We start from the raw sequence: 19850 nt of genomic DNA on the forward strand, positions 1-19850 counted from the left end.
AATTTCTCCGGGCTCCTTGGAGCGGTGCTGCTAACAGGAGCAGGGCCTGCAGCCAGGAGGGGATGAGTGCCCGTCTGGACAGGGCCAGTTTCTCGGCGAGGCTGGCAATGCCTCCCGCACCACCTATGGAATGTCCAAGTATCTCTGTGATACATTGTATAAAGGATGGAATATATCCTTAAAAATAAACGCTGTCAAGGAAAGCTGTACAACAAAGCTGTCGGCAATAAAGGAGGTATGAGAGGAGGGGAAATCTGCCATTTGGAGAAAAAAACCCTTGCTGTATCCCTGTATCCCTACCAGGAAAAGAGCAGAAACAACGTGCTCCCTGTTCTCCTGCCCATTGGTCCCTTTCAACAAAATCCCAGGTTTCCCACAAACTCTACAAGGACCATGTTTTCCCTGCTCGTTCCCAGGTTCAGCTGAGGTTTCAGAAGGAGCTTGCTGAAGCGTTACTGCCTGCAACATTAAGACTGGCAACTATTTTTGTAGCGGGATCTGGGCTGGGTGTTTCAAAGTCCCCGGATAGAGGCTCGGATGAGCGCTGCGGCGAGCGCGGCTTCGGGAAGCACATCACCCTGCCTCGGCAGGCTTCTCCCCGCCTTGCATCCCCCCGATCCCCCCGGAACCCCAGAGAGCCACAGAGCAACACGGGTGGGTACGCGGGTAAAAGGAAAGCCGGGCTCAGCTACTCCCTTTCTCCCCAAATCTTTGGTCTCAGCCTAATCCTTAGGCACTGCCCAACTTGGCACCATAAACCCAGGGCTCAGCATGGTTCTCGCACCCTGCTGCGAGCACAGGCAAGTCTGCTTCTGCTCTCGGAATGTCGTCACCAGAATAGACCAGTCTGTGACTTCAAGTGTCTTGAGATCGGAAATTTGTCCAAAAAAGCTCCCAAGTGTTATTTGTGCTGCCGGGGAGGCAGCCTTGGGCTGGGGGCTGGAGCCCAAGGGCTCTGCAGAAAGCTCCAGGGAAGGAAGATTTTCAGGGGTGCTGGCTATGGGCTCTCCTGGTAGAGAATAAATGTTTTGGGGAACAGAAGGAGGCTGTGTGGAAGACAGCTGAGGAAGGCTACGAAAAGCTGTCCTGAGGACAAGACCCTGATTTATTCTGTAGCTGAGCAAATGCAAGGTGGCTTCACTGAGGTCTACGGCATTACTGTGGGTCCCTGCAGCCCAGGGCACTACAGATACAAATTTGTCCTCTTGTGACACGTCCATCCTCTGAGGTATAAGGCACTTTCTATAAGCAGAAACAGCCATCTGGACTTGAAAGCTCTTGAGCTTTTCTGCTGTTCCCTGGGCTACAGAGAGCAAGAACCCTCTGGTGATGTCTGGTGCTCTTGCCCAAGCTGAGGATGTCAAGCGCCATATTTTATTAGTGAATTCCTGGAGTGAACCACGTGTAGCTGGCAGGTCGTCTTACGGGGTCACTTCATAGCCACACCAATGACATTTTTTTGCCTCTTCCTTTACTGCAGGCTCTGCGGAGCCAGCAGCTGCTGCCCCAAAGGGTGCTTGCTGGAAAGCCACAGCCCTCCTTGCAGATGTAAGTTAAAAAGCTCTAAGTATAGGGCGTTTTGGTATAAACCCAAGAGAAGCTGCTTTGCCAGTGGAAAGACGTGGGAGCGAAGCCCCCCAGAACAGGAGGAAGATCTCGGGGCTGCTGTGGGTATCCCTGTCCCGCTGGGGAGCTGCAGGCACCAGCCTGCAAATTTAAATTAAATTTAATTTGGGGGGGGAGGAGGGGCTCTTTTTGTATTTGTGGCAGTATTTCACCCCTCTTTGGTGGCAAGAAGGGGCTCGCTCTCCTGCCTCAGCAGCTTTATTCCCTGGAAGACGCGATTCAATGCTTCTGCTTTTTAAGCTGCTTGGGAGAATGGGGATAATTAGTAACGAGGCGCACGTGTTAAGAACATGCAATTATAACCCATTGGGTTATAATTTATGTCTTATCCTTCTGTGCAAAGTAATTAATATAGTAAAAGATTATTTATACCTAAGTGCCTAGAAGGCAAAGTTAGCTCTGCAGCAGCGATGAAACCCAGCTAAACGGCTGCGCCCTAAAGGGGCCGGAGGCTGGGAACCCCGCACGGACAAGGAGAGGCAGATTTCGGAGGAATCCCTGATTGAACAGAAACCGATGTTTTGGAAAGCCTCCTCTTCTGGGCACCTTAAAGTGGAGGAAGAGCGCTGCCGGCGAGCAGGAGGCGCCCGGCCGGTCCCCGCTCTGCCCGTGCGGGCTTTCCTCTGCTCCCACTGCATCTCCTCTTTGGGGCAGGGGCTGCCCGTGCCCTGGGGGATCCCCTGACCCTGCTGAGGTTTTGGACAATAGGACACTGAGATTTATTAAAAAATAATTTAGAGACCTTGTTTCCCATCTGGTAGCCGCTTTTCCTTGACTCCTGGCCACGAGCCGGAGCAGAGTGGGGGGCAGCTGGGACAGGGGACTTCAGCCAGCCGCCGCTGCCACTTGGAAAGGAAAATGAGACCAGATCTCCACTCTAATATGGTCATGCCTATGCCTGTGCAACAGTTTGAGCAAATTAGCAGGGACTAATTTTTTTTTCTGAGGACGCGCAAGCAGTTGAGACCCTGTGGTTTAATGAGTTTCGCTCCTCAGCTCTGTCCTGCAGCTGGTCCCCACCAGCACAGCAGCGAGAGGCAGCAGCGCTCTGACGCGCGCACCAAAATCACTGCAAACTCCTACCCGGTCACAGAAATAGGGAATTATTAACCCTCGGCGCCCCGGGGAAGGTTGCATCATGTCCAGGGAGCTCTGGGACAAGGTTTCCTTGCCGTGTCCCTGTTGTTTCTGGAGCCGTAAGCCCCTGGGACCGAGGCTGAAGGCAGCAGGAGTGAACGCAGCCCGTCCCCTGCCGAGACCCCCTCCGTGGCTGCTCAAAGGCAGATTTTGTTTGCCTTGGCTCTGTTTCCATGGCAATTCGCTTGGGAGCACCACTGCGGAGGGAGCATCCATGCGGGATGTACCTGGGAAGAGCGCGGGCAGCAGGGACAGACATGGGGACGGACGTTGCGTCCACCCTGGGCTGCCCACGCAGGCTGGCAATCCGGCGGGCTGCTGGCGGGTTTGCCCTTTTCATTATGGGGAAATAGCACAGACTTTTGTAATTCAACTTCCAAACTGCTGCTTTTCTCCTGTGCTGGTGGGATTCTGAGCTCTGTGTTCACCCCCAGCGCCCGCCGGGCTGGGCATCTCCTCTACGCACCTCGCCTGGGCACTGGGGACCTGTTTAATCCAGCAGGTCCCAAGCTGAAGGACCAGCCGCTGCTGCCAGCCTCCACTCACTCACCACTCGACAGGAGCTGCTCAGAATCCTGCTTGAGGTCTGCATGGGGCACTAAGATGGCCCGCAGCCGTGTGGTATTTGCACGGGAGGAGCCCATGGGACAGCTCTTCTGCAGAGGGAGCTCGGGCCTGCTGACGGTCCCCGGCGCTCGGGGCTGTGCTTTGGTTCTCTGGCACAGCCTATATCCAGAGCAGTTGCCAAGAGCCCTTGGACAGTCATTCACCCTCCAAGAAAAATTGGATTTTTTTATGGCCGTGAAGGATTATTGCCCTCTGACAGCGCCATAAACGCTCAGGTGTCGCTGCTGATGTCACTGCAGATTAAACGGTTGTGTCCATCTGGCCATGAGTCTGCCTCGGCATAACTGGCCCCGGGACGGGGCGTTGGACCCATGAGCAGGAACGTGAGCATCTTTACCTGCCTGTACAGCGCTTGCTCCTCAGCCTGGTCCATCGGGGCTCTTGGAGCTCATCGCTACCACGGTGGCACTCAGTTTTTGCCTTACCCCATGGCAGCCAGACCTCATGCACACATACATCTCATCTGGGGTACCCACACTCCTCCTAAAGGTCGCTGTAATAAATTAGGGGGATTACTTCTCCCTTCAGGCAACATGAAAAACTTCAGGAGGCCTCGTGAAATGCATAAAGCTCATTCTGCGGGAAGAGATGAGCATTAAGCAGTGCAAGAAGGAGGTGCCAAACACTGCCAGTGAAATTTGTCTTTTAAATTCTTTCTGGCACCGTAAAGATGGGGAATTCGGCAGCAGGCTCTCAGGGACCCCGGCTGGTGGTGATTGATGTCGCTCTGTGATGGAGCAGGATTTGCAGAGACACAGCCGCCCCCTTGCCCCTTTCTCTTCTCCCGCTCAGCGAGGATTTAGTCGGGAAGGATGAGCCATGGAAAGCCATCCAGCTCTGTTAGTGCTTCTGCTCAGCGGCTGCCCTTGGCTCGAGTGCTGCTCAGCAGCGCTGGTGGCCACGGGAGGTGTTTGCCGGCAGATGCTCTTCACCGTTGCTTCCAGAAAGTGCATCATAAAATGTAGCGCAAAGCGCCATCATGAAAAAGGAATAAAGAGAGCCCTCCAGATGCTGCTCTGCCAGCCCACGCCTGCTCCAAAGGCCACGTGGGCCTCCTCCTTAGGGCACGGTGGTGGGTTGTGCTGCTGGAGCTCAGTGCCAGTGTCTCTGGGGATCAGGGAGCCCTGAGGAGCTGTCACTGTGCGATGCTCGACCCTGTTACGGGCAGAAGCCAACCCAGAAGCATTTGGCGCGTTTTACCATCGCTGGAGCTGGATGGTGATGGGGGGTCTTTGACGTGCTGGTCCGGCCGGTGGAGCATCCCTGCCCTGGCTGAGCGTGTGAGGGAAGGACCTGGGCATCGAGAGCATCCCGGCCCCCTGCCCAAAGCAGCCTGTCCCGCGCCCCTCTGCCCGCTGGGGTGAGCGGGCCGGGTGCCACCCTCCCCGTCAGTGGCAAAGCACCCACTACCCGTGTGGGGAGGCGGAGCCGCTCCCACCCACCCGCGTCCCCGCTTCCCACGAGCGCGTCTGCCAGCCAGTGTTTTGGCAGGGCTGTGCGTGGAGATGGCAACTTTTCAGAAAATACTGTAGAGTATTCACGTTTTTCACTCCGTAATTACAAATATTCCCCCTGAAAACGGTTGGAAAAGGGTTACGTGAAGCCAGCTATGAAGGGAAAGCAAGAGAGCCTCATCGTGGCCATTCAGGTGCATCCTCAAATGATGGGGGGGGACGGGAGGGGGAAAGCACGTCCTCCTCTCCTTGCCCTGGGAAGGGCTCCTTTGGGCACAGGATTTCCCTTCCTCTTCCCAAATGCCAGCCCCAGGGAGCCTTGCTGCCACGCTTGGGTCTTGCATCCCTCGCAGGGATAAAAAATGAAGGTTCCCCCCAAAGGACTCGCCTTTCCCACGCCGTCGGGAAAAGGCTCGGAAGGAGCCTCTCGTCCCCAGCGGCGGATCGCTGTGAGTCACCCTGCCCGAGCGGCGCGGCTGGCTGTGACGGGTTCGCTCCTCACAGTTATTAAATCATCGCTCAGCACCAGCGCTGGCGTTTCCATCAGAGGTGGCGTTTATCCCAACCTGTGCCAGGGAAGCCGTGCTGCTGCTTCCCCCCCCGCCCCCATTTTCCTCTGCCTATTTACTCACCATCACTATTTTTTCCCTAAATCCCCAATTCCTGTGCTCAGCCGGGCTTGAGCAGCGAGAGCTCACATCCCAGAATGAGTTTCTTCCCCGGCGCTGGAGGATCCCCCTGGATTCCTCCTGGGATGTGCCCCAGCAGCCAACCCCAGCAATGCCTCCTGGCTGTGTCGAGGTTTGGATGGATCCCACCTGGACACCCCGTGGGGTCTCCCCTCCTCTCCACCAGCCAGTCCCGCTGAGGAAGGGCCACGCTCTACTTTTTCTCTTGGAAAAGGCAAAAAAAAAACCCTGATGGCTTTTTCAAAGGCCTTGTTTTTCAGGAGCAGGTCTTGGAACCGTGCTGGTGGCCCGCAGCACCCTGTGCCCACCCTTGCCATGTCAGATTGTGGCTTTTTTTTCCTAACCCCCAATTTTTTTTCCAGAAAACAAATTAAACAAAAAAACCCTGTCAAAACCAGCCAATTGACAGCTGTTTCTGTAGCATCCCCGGCCTGAGCAGCAGCCAGCAGCAGCCTCCTCCGGGGGACAAGGGACATGCCGCTGGCAGGTCCCGGCTCCCAGTGCAGGATCTCCACCTTCACCCTGCAAGGGCTGAAATTTTTAGTTTGGGGAGGGATAAATTTCATTGGGTTTTTTGTTGGGTTTTTTTTTCCACCAAAAAGCCAAAAATCAGCAGCGCCTGGGGGCAAGGGGGCGGGGGGGGTTTGCAGCAGCTGTGTTTGCTGGTGGCCAGCTTGTGGGGAAACCACGTCACTGCTGATTAGACCGTTGCTCGGTGTATAATTAACCTCGCGCTAACGAAGTGCGCCACAGCAGCGGTGAAGGTGGCGGGTGGCCCTTTCTCTGCCCCTGTTTTCATCCTACTAAGACAGGTTTTCTTTCTCCGGACTTGTTTCAGAGGAGACGTCCGAGACTGAGCTTTGCAGGGACCTGGCTGCTGCCACTGCGCGTCCTCGCACCCGAAGCCGGGCATGACGAGGCCCGGGGAGTCCCAGGGCTGAGCGGCAGCTCGGAAAGGGGAGGGCTGGCTGGATGACAGGATGATTAATTGCAAGCTCCTAAATTCCCAGCAAGCACCCAGGTTTCGCCTTTCCAAGGAGGAAATTACTGACAGGATAACGAGGTGGCGGGAAGACATGAAGCGCAGAAGAAAAGCTGATGTTTTCAAGGAAGATCTCTGACTTAAAATAGAATATATCCAGTGTCCGAGAACACCACGGCAGGCGTCAAGGCCTTAGAAATTTCAGCTGGAAGTTCAGAAAAACCCACACGGGTATTTAATGCTGCAAAGTTGCTCTAAACGCCTCCTGGCCTCTAAGACAAGCGACGTCTCCTGGCCAGCAGCCACGGAGGGTGGGGAATGACATGCAGGGGGCAGAGCAGGGCTCCTTGGCTCGCAAATGACTGCAAATTTCCCCAAATCCCATCATTGCTCAAAAGCTCCTGTGAACAAGCAACGTGCTCCTTCACAGCCCGGTTCACGTGAGGGCTTTGCACGCCGCCATTCCGTGCGAGCGCGTTGCATGCTGCCATTTTGTGCGAGCATGCTGCATGCCACCATTTTGTGCGAGCGCGTTGCACGTCGCCATTTTGTGCGAGCGCATTGCACGTCACCATTTCGTGCGAGTGCTTTGCTGAGGTGCACGTTGTCCCTGCAGCGTTGGCTGCGGGCCAGGGTGGGCACTGCTGGCTTTGGCCCCTCTAAGGACCCCTCAGCCTCCTGAGAGCAAACCCCCGGCGGGTTCTGCTGCTTTACAGGGGGGACCTCAGCACAGGGCGAGCTGCAACCAGCGGCGTAAAACCCTCTTTCTATTCACAGCCCTGCCGGGAAGTGTATTAGTCTGATTTCTCCTGGAATAGATCTGTGGGCTGCGGCATGCGTGCTCCTACGAGGGAGTAGGGAGTAAATCACAGAATCATAGAATCGTCTAGGTTGGAAAAGACCTTTAAGATCATCAAGTCCAAGTGTTCCCCTAACCCTGCCATCCCACCACTAAACCCCGTCCCTAAGCACCTCATCTACCCGTCTTTCAAATCCCTCCAGGGATGGGGACTCGACCACCTCCCTGGGCAGCCCCTTCCAGTGCCTGACCACCCCTTCTATGAAGAAATTTTTCCTAATGTCCAACCTAAACCTGCCCTGCCCTGGGGCAACTTCAGACCATTTCCCCTCATCCTATCGCCCATTACCAGGGAGAAGAGGCCGACCCCCACCTCGCTACAGCCTCCTGCCAGGCAGTTGTAGAGGGTGATGAGGGCTCCCCTCAGCCTCCTCTTCTCAATGACGTGGTGGTGCTCCTGCTGAGCATCATCTTCCCTGTCCTTCATCACGAGCTGGGTTTTTCCCATGTGGAGGTGAGGGCAAAGCCATCAGTGAGAGCCAAGCGAGCCTGGGATGAAGGAAGGCAAAGCAGGATGTGCCTGGGACAGCCTGTCGCTCCTGACGGTCAATAAACACCCAGCAAATCGATCCGGAGGGAGAGAAAACTGGTAGGGCTGGGGTTTATTTTCTCAGCCACGCCAAGCTTGCTCTGACCCCAGGGTAATCACTCCCCCTGTGCCCCTCCACCTCAGCCAACGCATTTGCTGCCCAGAACCACCCGTGCCTGCTCCTTGCCCCGGTGCCGGCAGCGCGGGCGGATCGGTGGCCGGCAACCGCATGGGTCGGGCACACGTCCCCAGCACCCGGGGGCAGAGCACCCTGGCTTGGGCAGATGCGACAGGGTCTGGTACCCAGCCACGGCCTCCCCTCCTGCATCCTCTGCTCTGACCAACGCATCCCTGCCCATCCAGCGCCCAAATATCCAGAAAACCACCGGGAAGGGAAATATTTTGCAATAACGATTTGGAAGCGGCTGCGGGGGAGGCCTCAGGGCGATTGCCGGGTGAGGACAGCGGGAATACGGCCACGGCTCGGAGCGCCGGCGGAGCGCCCGCAGCGCTGCTGCTTGTCCTCCCGGCCAGCGTCACCGAGAGTGACGGCTCCGAGAGGAATCATCAAAGCCAGCGGCCGCAGATGCGAGGGCAAAAGCCAAGCAGCGCTCCGAGCTGGCAGCTTTGCATCTGCCTTCTGCTACGGAGGGAAGTAATTAAAAGGAATAATCACACAAGAGCAGCAGCCCGCTTGGAAGCTGAGTGAGTTTTATCAACCCCGGCCTGCTGGACAGGGGGACGTCCGCCTTTACCATGAGCAGCAATAGCAAAAAACCAGATGAATGCAAAAAAAAGGGGACAGACCGAGGCTCCAGGCAGAGCCTGGGGAGCTTCCCTCCACGACAGACACCGGGCTGATTTTCCAGAAGAGATATTAAATAATTTAGTGGTGGCCTGGCAGGGAAGCAGCACTGTAATTTTCTAAATCTTTCCCCTTGCAGAGCGGTGATAAACAGCCCCAGTTCCTGGCATGGGGAAAGGATCCCAGCGCTCAGAGCAGGATAAGGCAGATGCAAGGTCCCGCTGTGGGGTTGCTGGCTGTCCCCATCACTGTGACCCCCAAAACAGAGCGGGGCCAGTCCTGGACCTGTTGGCCCATTTGTAGCTCCCCCTGCACTGGCCCTGCCGTGGGGTTACAAAACTCCTCCCCACCTGGGTGACATCTGCCTCCCCCACCAAGCAGCTGCAAAATCCTTACAAAATTCCATGAAAGCCCTTACGCATTCCTGGGAGCTTGCAGGGGGGGCTCAGGCTCCTCCATTCCTTGCATCGGGAGGTGGGGACGCTCCCCGCACACCACCCCACGGGGGCGGGGGGACAACCTCAGGTTTTGGCAGCAGGACCCGGGCTCCTGCGTGGGGACATGGAGCCTTTCAAGGACAGGCAGGGAGCGCCAGCCGCTCTGACTCACCAGGCTTGCTAGGAAGACTTGCAGATGGATGTTAAAGGCATTTAAGTTTTAATTTTTTATGGTGTCTGACAGTTTATTTTTTAATTAAAGCTGCGTTTGAGAGGGAAGGGCTGGAGCTGCTGTTTCTACGGCTGCTCTGCCCTGGCAGATGCTGGTGGTTGCTCCCACCAGGTTTGGGAAAAGGAGCGGGGTGGCCTCTGGGGGCACAGCCCTTTCCTATTTATTTTAATAAAACTGCTCATAGCGACATCTGTACTAAGTTGATTTTCTAAGAGAAAAGGAGTGAAGAAACTCCTCCAGGCTCCATTGCCTCCAAGATACCCGATACGACAAGGCATTAAACCCCATCATTTACACTTAGGGGCGATGCTGCGCGGGGAGTATCCCTGGCACAGCCGTTCTATCCCTTCTGTGCAACGGACGATAGGACGAGGGGGAATGGTCTGAAGTTGCACCAGGGCAGGTTTAGAATGGACATTAGGAAAAACTTCTTCACAGAAAGGGTTGTCAGGCTCTGGAATGGGCTGCCCAGGGAGGTGGTAGAGTCCTCATCCCTGGAGGGATTTAAAAGAAGGGTAGATGAGGTGCTTAGGGACAGGGTTTAGTGATGGGATGGCAGGGGTAGGTTCACGGTTGGACTTGATGATCTGAAAGGTCTTTTCCAACCAAAGTGATTCTATGATTCTATGATTACAATGACAAGAAAGCAAAAAACCACTGGTGATGTGACCTTATTATTTATCCCAGGCTTTTCCACAGGGAGTTTAAATTTTTCACTGACTGGAAACTCTTGGAATGAGCTCCAGAAAGTACAATTTGGCTGAAGGTTACACAGCTGAATTCAGGAGAGTGACCCAAGAAACTTGGCTGATGGTGTGTAGATGCCATAAGCAGATTTCCATACGGCCAAGCCCAAGCTGGCGGGGCCCCCCGACCTTGCCACTCCGCCCCAAACCAGCAGCTACTGGGAAAACTCAGCTCCTGAAGCAGAGGCCGACGGTGAGATCCAGCCGGAGCCGACCTGACCCGTTTCTGGGAAAGAGAATCCTGGTTGGGATGGACTGACACATGGCGGTGGTGATTGCTGAATTGGTCCCTTTGCTTTTCACAGGAGCCCTGCTCTCAGCCCTTTGCTAAAGCCAGGCATAAAAGCAGGCTTAATTACATTAGCAAATGGCTCCCAGGAAATAATTGCCTCTTTTATGGAAGTGACCTCCTTAGGCACCTCAAATTGGGCAGTAACGGAGACATCTGGTGCCCCTGACACCACAGCACTGTCCAGGGATGGGATGCAACCACGTCCATGCTGTTATTCCCAGGGTTCAGTCCCGGGTCCTTTCTCTGTCCCCACAGTCTGACCTTAACATGCGTGGCCACATCTGTGCCGAAAGACACAGAAGCACCCAGCGTTGGCGCAGGACGGTCGGTGCCAGGGAAATTCGGGACTGGTTCCCCATCCAGGAGAGCGCGAGTCCCACAGAGACCTGCAGCAGGGTGGGAAAGGTGGAAAAATACAGATGAAATCCTGAAGGAGCCAGGGCCACCTAGGCTGAAAACACATCTAAATCAATAACCAGGCAGCACAGCATAAATAGAGATAACTAATTACCTCTTACTGCATTATTTATTATTCTAATGATTTGTCATTTTCTATAATGGTTCATAATTTTCTATTTGTTCCCTCCTGCGGCCCTTTGTCCTTGGTCCCGAGGCAACTTCCAGCCCTGGGCAAACCTCTCACCAGGGAAAACCAGTGCTCCAAAGATGCTGGGAGAGCTCTTTGGCACCCAGCATGCCAGTGGGTCGTCCTGTTTCTGACCCGGGGTGAACGAGCAGCCCCCTTTTGGGGTGGGGTGGGGTGTGTAATTGGTGAGTGTGCCCATCACCGAGCTGCTCTGCTGGAGCTCTTGGTGCTTCCCACCCTGGCTCACACCTGCAGATGGTTCTCATGGGGGTGAAAAGAGTCGATGCACTCGGGGTGGGGGGGTCCAGGCACCTTCCTTGAAAAATCTGAACTTGTACTTGCAGAAAAGTTGTTACCTGGGAAAATGAAGGCAGAAGGTGAGAGCTGGATGAGCTGGGGCTGCGGGATGAGCCGGGGCTGCGGGATGAGCTGGAGCTGTGGGATGAGCTGGGGCTGTGGGATGAGCTGGAGCTGCGGGATGAGCCGGGGCTGCGGGATGAGCCGGAGCTGCGGGATGAGCCAGGACTGTGGGATGAGCCGAGCCTTCTCCTTATCCAGAGGTAGGATGCAGCAGCTACAGCAAATTGAGGGTCTCCTTCAGCTCTGCCTTGCTGCCAGCTCCTGCAGCAGCTCAGTAACTTGCGGAAAGCAGAGATGGAAATTAGAAAGCAAAAGTGCCTGTGTGTAAGGGTGAGCACGCAGAAAACTGGAGGATGACTCTTGCTTTTCCCCATCTCCCATCCCTGGGGCTAAAATAAGCTGTGATTATATTTTATCAGAGAAAACTGGCGCTATTTGCCATATTATCTGCCTGGTGGCTGCTTTGAGCAGTCCCCTGGGCTGGAAGCGCTCTCCTTTCTTAACACAGCAAATGCAATTTACTGCATCCATAGCCAGGGACCGGCAGGGACGGCTGCGGAGCCGCGCGTGGCAGCGCTCTGCCTGTGTCATTGCTCTTGACGATGTCGGGCCGTGATCGATGCTCTCCCCAGCACCGAGGGAGGCCGATATTTGCTGCGTCCTGGCTTGAAGCTGCTCCAGTCTCACCCATCTGCAGCAGGACCCAGCTCGCCCCTGCCCACCACAGCCCCACATGGGGCACCTGGTGAGCGGCTCCTGGCTGGGGGGGGCAAATTGGGGGGTGCCCTGAGCTCAGCCCACCCCAGTTCCCTGCAAGGCCTTCCTTGCCTGGCCAGTCCCTCTGCACTTAAAAAGCCACTTGTAAGTTCCGATGCAATGGGAAAAGCCTTTTCCAGCCAGCTGGGAATAAACCAGATGATTTAATTTGTATTTTTCTCTGGGTTTGCTGGGCCCCTGCAGGACACAGAGGCTGGCGTTGGGGTGATGGCAGACACGCTCCCCAGCTTGCCCTCCTGCTCCTCGCCCCCCCCAAAGCACAGAGAGGTGCTGCAGCGGCAGGGAGGCGCCACCGCCGCACGGCGAACTAGTGGGTAGCAACACGAAAAGGATGCTGAGAAAGGCTCCGAGCATGCCCGCTTCCCAGGCAGGACGCAACAGCAAGGGGGGTCGGCAATAAAGCGGGCGGCTCGACGAGCCACGGCTTTCCCAGCGAGCTCCGTGTCGGCAGCGCCTCAGCAGAGCTGCAAGCGATTGCCATCTAGAGGCTTTGGAGAAGTGAGTGGCCTCAAGCCCACGACCACAGCCCGAGCCAGGCAGCACCCAGCCAGGGTGATGTGGGGTGGCTCGTTCCAAGGCTGGAGGTGGCCGCGATGCCCTGTGACACCCGCTCCAGCCCCAAGGCTGGGACGGGGCTGACTTCAGGCCATGCCAGGTCAGATGGGGAAAGAAAAGCCTGATTCTGGTTGAATTTAGCAGCCCCCAGGATGGGCCCCAAAGGGCTGCAGGGAGAAGAGACAAACTGGTATAAGCCCCACGTGATGGGGCACCCCGGATGCTTTCGTGCTTGGTTCCTGAGCCATGGGCAGCAGCTGTAGCCCGGGGGTGGCTTATGGGCTCTGCTTCGTGAGACGGCAAGGTGCAAAGACGGTCCGAAAAGAGATGAGGTTGCAACGATGCAACCCCCCCCAACCCGAATGCCTCATTTCAGCATTGCATCGTTTGTAAAGTTCCTTTTGCAACAGCAGGACAAGCCGCCCTCCTGCAAGCGCCGTGCCTCCCGCTCTCAGGTTTCGATGTGCTCAGCGGGAGAAGGCAGGGACGGGGGGGGAGGTGGTTTGATATTTTTTTTTTTTTTTGAAAGTTAATTGCATTTCACATTTCCCTGCTTCTTGGTCTTCCGATGGAGCCCCACGCTGCTCTCCTGGGGCAGCGACATGTTTTGTGCCTTCTCCAGGCCAGTAGTTCGCAGCTACGTGTAACCCAACAAGGCACCGATTGGCTTCAGAAGCACAAAATGAATTTAATAAAGGTCCCAGCAAGGTTTTGAAACCACAGCTGCCTTGTCGCACCTCCAGCCCCCCGGGCTACGTTTTCTTATCGATCTCTTTATCCACTGTGCTGAGAGCACTGTCCATCACCAGTGCCAGAACCCAGCCCGCAGCATGGAGCGGACACTGATAGTGCTATTTAGGTGATAAATGAGACAGGCCTCTCATTCAGCAAGTTTATAAAGCTTGAAATTCTTATTTTCTTAAAGCACCTATGTCTAGGAAAGTCAGCAGTGGGTTCCTTTATGTTTCTTGCTGTAGGTGGTGCTCAGTTGTGCTGAGCCATGGGTGGAAATGCCCTTGCAAGCCCAAATGCTGCCGCTAAACTTTGGGGTGTTTTGCTTGACCCCCCTTGGAATAAATGCTGCTTTCCAAAATCCCAAACGCCGGCTCCAGTGTGCGCTCTGCCTGGGAGCAGCAAAGCGTTTGCTTCGAAGGTGCTTACCCAGCGAAGCACAAAGAGCTGCCAGCCAGCTGGTTTACAGCCGTTGTCCCCAGCAAGGGCAGAAACAGCACCCATGGGTGCTGACCTGCGCCAAGGGCAGGGCTGTGCTGGGGTGGGGGGAGCTCTTCTGGTGCCATAAAGCAGTGAGAAATGAAAACTGCCCCGAGTTTGCATCAGAAAGAGTTGCAACTGAAATACAGGGGAAATGGTGAAAAGTGGAAGAAAAAGAGATGTGGGAGCCGTGAGGCTCAACAAGGCCAAGTGCAAGGTCCTGCGCCTGCATCGGGGCAACCCCTGGTATCAACGCAGGCTGGGGGGTGAAGGGGTGGAGAGCAGCCCTGCGGAGAGGGACTGGGGGTACTGGTGGGTGAAAAGCTGGACGTGAGCCAGCCACGTAGGTCCAGAGGAGGCCACGAAAATGATCCGAGGACTGGAGCACCTCTGCTAAGAGGACAGGCTGAGAGTTGGGGTTGTTCAGCCTGGAGAAGGCTCCGGGGAGACCTTACTGCAGCCTTCCAGTACTTAAAGGGGGCCTATAGGAAAGATGGGGACGGACTTTTTAGCAGGGCCTGTTGCAATGGGACAAAGGGTAATGGTTTTAAACTAGAAGAGGGTAGATTCAGGCTAGATCTAAGGAAGACGTTTTTTATGAGGAGGATGGTGAAACACTGGCACAGGTCGCCCAGAGCAGTGGTGGATGCCCCATCCTTGGAAACGTGTAAGGTTGGGCTGGACGGGGCTCTGAGCAACCTGCTCCAGGTGGAGATGTCCTGCTCATTGCAGGGGGTTGGACTAGGTGGCCTTTAAAGGTCCCTTCCAACCCAAACCATTCTGTGATGCCACAACTCACCAAAGCCTCCCGCTGCTCCTCCCATGGGTCCAGCATTGCTGCAGCACGTTCATGGCTCCAGCTCTGGGCAACTCAGCTCTTCCCGAAGCTTCTCGCCCTGCTGTGGCATTGTAACTGCTCGAGATCCCGCACTGCTGTAAATGCCCATTTTACGCTACACCAAAGCCCAGGAGCCCAGCGGGCCGTCTGCGACAAGGCCACCCTGTCCCCTGGGGTGGGCACCAGCCCGGGCTGGGATTGCCGTTAATGCACCTACTGGGTGTAATGGTTAAGACAGGGAGGGTGCTCACCCCCGGCACTCGGTCAAGGTGAGGTCCATGTCACTGCCGCCTCTGTCCGGGGGGATATGGGGACCCGTCCCAGGGTGGGCAAAGCTGAGGTGCCAGGAGAAAGTGGGGGGGTGGGAGAGGAGCCTGTGGCTTGCAGGGGAAACCCAAAATGGAAACCTGAAAAATTGGAAATGTTGATGTTTTTAGAAGTACAGCAAAGCTGGAGGAAAGGGCGGGGGGAGGCTCAGAGGAGGAGCAGAAATGATGTGAAGCCAGAGGAATTCCTAAGTACAAGGCAAATAGTAAGAGGAGGTAAGACAGCCCCCGGTAACGATGCTCTGAATTAGCCAGAAACCCCCGCTTGGGAAGCACGGCCGCTTTTTGAATCATCTCTTGTCAGTCCGGAGATTTCCTTCTAAATTTTGCTTTTCTGTGAAAATCAGGAGGGGAATGAAGAAGAGATTTTATTTTTTTTTTTGGCTAAAACCTCTGGGCAAAATCCCACCCCGGCTGCACTGCCCTCCCCTCCCACCCGGGCTGGTTCAAACACAGCAATGCCGGGACCCGCAGCCCAGCCGCAACACGAGGCCCCTTTCCAGGGAAATCTCCACTTCTGGAGGGGTCCCACGCTCCCGCCTTTAGGAAATTTAACAAGTGGCACTTAAGCTCTCCAGCGCAGTTTGGGATTGCGCTTAAAACCCACCATAATTAAAAAAAATAAAGATGATTCCAGCACAGCTCTGCGCCTCAAGGAGAAACATCGCTTTCTTTTCCCAATGGCCCCTATGCAAAGGGAGAAAAAAAAAAAAAAAAAAAGATGGGAGGTTGAATTTAGCCGTGCAAGCCGCTCAGATGCTTTGTCGGGGGTTTATTTACTTTCAGCGCTGTGGGATAATTACGACGCTTAAAACAAAGACCAACACCGTGCACGGAGACAAAGCGCCAGGGAAATGTTTAACACTAAAGCAGAACAAAACTTCCCTGGAATCCGTCCCCGACCTCCCCAAACATATGGTTTCATTTCTCCCTTCCTTCACATTAAAAAAAAAAATAAAAAAGAGAGAGGAAGGCAGAGCAGGCGCAGACGGGCGTCTCCAGCGGTGCCTCTGGCCCAGCCGCCGCAGCACCCTGGCCGTGGGGGGTCCCTGGGGTGACCTGTCCCAGCTCGGCCCAGTCTCCCTGCAGGGCTGGGCACTGGGAAACGTGCCTTTTCACTGGTGCGATGCCTGAAAGCTGGCTAATGCCCACGGGCACGCCTGCCCCACGCTGGAGGGCAACGGGCTGAGCTTTGTGCCGTCGCAACGGGGAGTTTGGCAGAGCATCGCCGCGTTGGCAGCGCCTCGCTCGGGCAGCCTGTGGCCCCAGTGCCCCGAACCCTTCATTTAGAATCATAAATATATGTGTTGGCATCGAAGCCTTGCCCTATCCAAGTGAAGCGTTGTCCCTGTTCAAGCCTGAATTTCTCCGCTCCTCCATACAGCGCTTTTTTTTTCCCCATCCAAGTCCAGGGTGCCTTTTTTGAAGACTCCACAGCAGCGTTGGGAGGGTTAAATCACCGAACCACCGTGCACAAGCGGAGGTGGCACGGCTGCTTATCCTCACCACATCGGGCATTGGAAATAAAACAGAAATTTAGGTTTCATTTTCTTAATAGGCTGTGGGATGGGCTAAATTTGGATTTCAGGTTTGTCACCGTAGGGTGTCGCTCAGCAGCATTCATTTGGGGCCGTACATGGGGGAGAGCAGACGCTACCCCCCGTGTCTGCACAAGCGACCTAAAACTGTTTTGACTCTCCAGGTTAAACCTGAGTTTTATTTGTAACGCATGGCCATGCCGGCTGTTGCATCTTTAGTATGTATTGTTGACTTGGTCAGCTTTAACCTCCTCATTTTCCACTCCTGGGTAATTTGCAGTTGGCGCTAATGCGATTATGTTGCAATTATTATTTCCTTCTAGAGTTCGGATGCGAACATTTTCGTGTGTTCTCAAATTTCTGGAAACGCACCGGCATCAACGTGCAGGAGCCCCTACGGCGGAGCGAGGGCAGATGCTGTTTGCCGCAGCCAGCAAGACCCCGCAGCACCCGGGGAGAGCCCCCGGCAGGGTGAAAGCTACTGGGGCAGCAAGGGCTGGGGGCTCAATGGGGACAGGATCCCACCTGCAAGGGCAGCAAGGGGATGAGCCTGCCGGGAAGGGCGTGTTGGAGCATGTCCAGAGAAGGGCAACGGAGCTGGGGAGAGGTCTGGAGCCCCAGGATGATGGGGAGCAGCTGGGGTTGTTCAGCCTGGGGAAGAGGAGGCTGAGGGGAGCCCTTATCGCTCCCTACAACTGCCTGGCAGGAGGGGGGAGGGAGGGGGGCGTTGGTCTTTTCTCCCAAGTAACAAGCGATAGGACAAGAGGAAACGGCCTCAAGTTGCACCAGGGCAGGTTTAGGTTGGACATTGGGATAAATTTCTTCACCGAAAGTGTTGTCAGGCTCTGGCTGCCCAGGGAAGTGGTGGAGTCCCCATCCCTGGGGGGATTTAAAAGCCGGGCAGACGGTGCTTAGGGACAGGATTTAGTGATGGGATGGCCAGGGTTAGGGGAATGGTTGGGCTTGATGATCTTAAAGGTCTTTTCCAACCTAAATGATTCTGTGATTCTGATTCCCTGCAGCTGGCAAGAGGGTGGCACCGTGGGCTTACAAACTGCCCCCGGAGCCAGCCTGGGCTTGGGGACAAGCACAGTGTGAGGGGTTGAGGGTCTGCAAATCTGGCTGTAGGAGGAAGAAGGTGTCTCAGGTGTGATTGAGTAGACTGGAGTTAGACAAGCTGCTCTGGAGGATGTCGAAATGGTGGTGTGCCTTCCTGAGCTCCCACTGCCACCGGCCTTTCCTGTCTACCCCGTATGCCCCGGGCTCTGCAAGTGCTCACCCTTCATCTTAACCCCTACGCCCCCCGGCTTACCCTTCATCTTAACCCTCAGCTCACTGCGTTGCCAGAGTCAAGAGCGGGGCTAGCGAAGGTAACTGTTTTCTTCTACTCTTCTTTGCCTTTTCTTCTGGTTCTTGGCTCTGAAGTACCTCAGGGGCTCATCCACCCCAGCGCCAGGGCGAGCTGGGCTGCAGCACCTGCGGTGGGCGATGGTGCGGTATGTTCACAGGAGGCTGGAACCCAGGCTCTCCTCTACTGCTAAGGGACTTGCTGAGGGTTATCAAATCCTGAAGGAACTCCCTTTTCGAAAGAAGGACTGGGAAATCCCTTACCTCAGCATCCTAAACCCCCCCCCAAACCCCCCCTCCCCGTGCTGTGCTCCTTATCGCTGAAAGGTGCCTGTTACCCTCTGTGCCACCATCTAAATCCCCTTTCACTCCCTCAGAGAGCAGATAACGATAGAGCAGATAACGGCAGAGCGATAACCCCCTCGTTAAGCACCAACCCTGGCCCGCAAGGCTTTCCCCCAGCCTCTTCAGGACCAAAACATCAGCACCTTGGTCTGGCTCCAGCTGGAGAACCTCATGAGGACAGCACCTTTCCTTATCCGCCTTGGGATGCTCGCCGAGGCCCAAGATGCGATCCACAGGGCTGGAAATGTGGGCAGACTCAGCTTCAGCCTCCCCGATCTGCTGGGTTGGTGTGCTTACCCCAACTTTTAACCCTTTGCAGTCGAGTTATCCATGATGCCGACTTAGAATAAATTAAGATCTGACTAGAGAGAAGGGCTGGAAGACTTAATTAGCTGCCTGCTGGCACTTAGCAATTATTGCTGTACGGTATGCCCCAATTATGGTTCTATTAACTTTATTTCTCTGGAAATTCAGTGATTAATACTACTAATAATTCTACTGACCTCAGAGTAATTGCAGAACATTAAAGGAGAAAACTGTTTCTAATTAAGCAATTCCCAATCCTTCTGGTTTCTCTTTTTCTAAGGCTCTGGTGCCCTCTCGGCTGGCCTGGCATGGGGCTTGCCTGGCTGGGGAGGTGGGACAGAAACTGCTTCCCCCCGCCACCAAGAAGTGACATTGCTGGAACTCTCCAGCATTTAAAAAACCTGTGCAAACCATAGTCCTGAGCTCTGTAAATCACTTCTGATGGGAAGTCTTTGTTTTGCTGCCTGGTTCTCCCTGGTAACGGGCTATGGGATGAGGGGAAATGGTCTGAGGTTGTGCCAGGGCAGGTTTAGGTTGGACATTAGGAAAAATTTCTTCCTCCAAAGGGCTGTCAGGCTCTGGAAGGGGCTGCTCAAGGGAAGCGGTTGAGTCCCCATCCCTGGAGGGATTTAAAAGCCGGGCAGACAAGGTGCTGAGGGACAGGGTTTAGTGGTGGGAAGGCAGGGTTAGGTTAATGGTTGGGCTTGATGATCTTAAAGGTCTTTTCCAACCTAAATGATTCTATGATTAACCCCTGGAGGGAGAGCCGGCAGCTCCCCCGAATGCATCGCTGCAGGTTGGAAAGCAGCAGGGATGCTCGAACACCAGCTCCCTCGTGTTTGCTCAGCACTGGGGCCCTTCCAGTGACTCAGGATCTAACCATGGAGCTGAATGGAAAGGGTAAATATCGCCCTCTGGGAAAGCTCTTGAGGGCGATACCAGGTTGCTACCGTGGAGCATCTTCCAGAGTGCTCTCAGCTTTGTGTGGGGAAGGCAAAGGGATGGACATGAGTTGAATGAAGATGAAAGTTTATCTGGAAAGAAAAAAAGAAAAAACATCAACTGACCTTCCACATTTCCACAGGCTTTCCCAGAGCAGGACAGGCTGAAGGGATGCCTTCCCAGAGCACGCAGGATGCCAGTGGCAGCGGTCGCACAGCCCTTGCCAGAGGTTGCCCCTTTGATGGCGGTTGGCTCCAGGAGGAAAATGCTTGTGGGTTCTTTTGCTGGTGGCAGTCCTGGGGG

The sequence above is a fragment of the Egretta garzetta genome, unplaced genomic scaffold, assembly GCF_000687185.1.
Source record: "Egretta garzetta isolate BGI_Z169 unplaced genomic scaffold, ASM68718v1 scaffold412, whole genome shotgun sequence".
Lineage (NCBI taxonomy): Eukaryota > Metazoa > Chordata > Aves > Pelecaniformes > Ardeidae > Egretta > Egretta garzetta.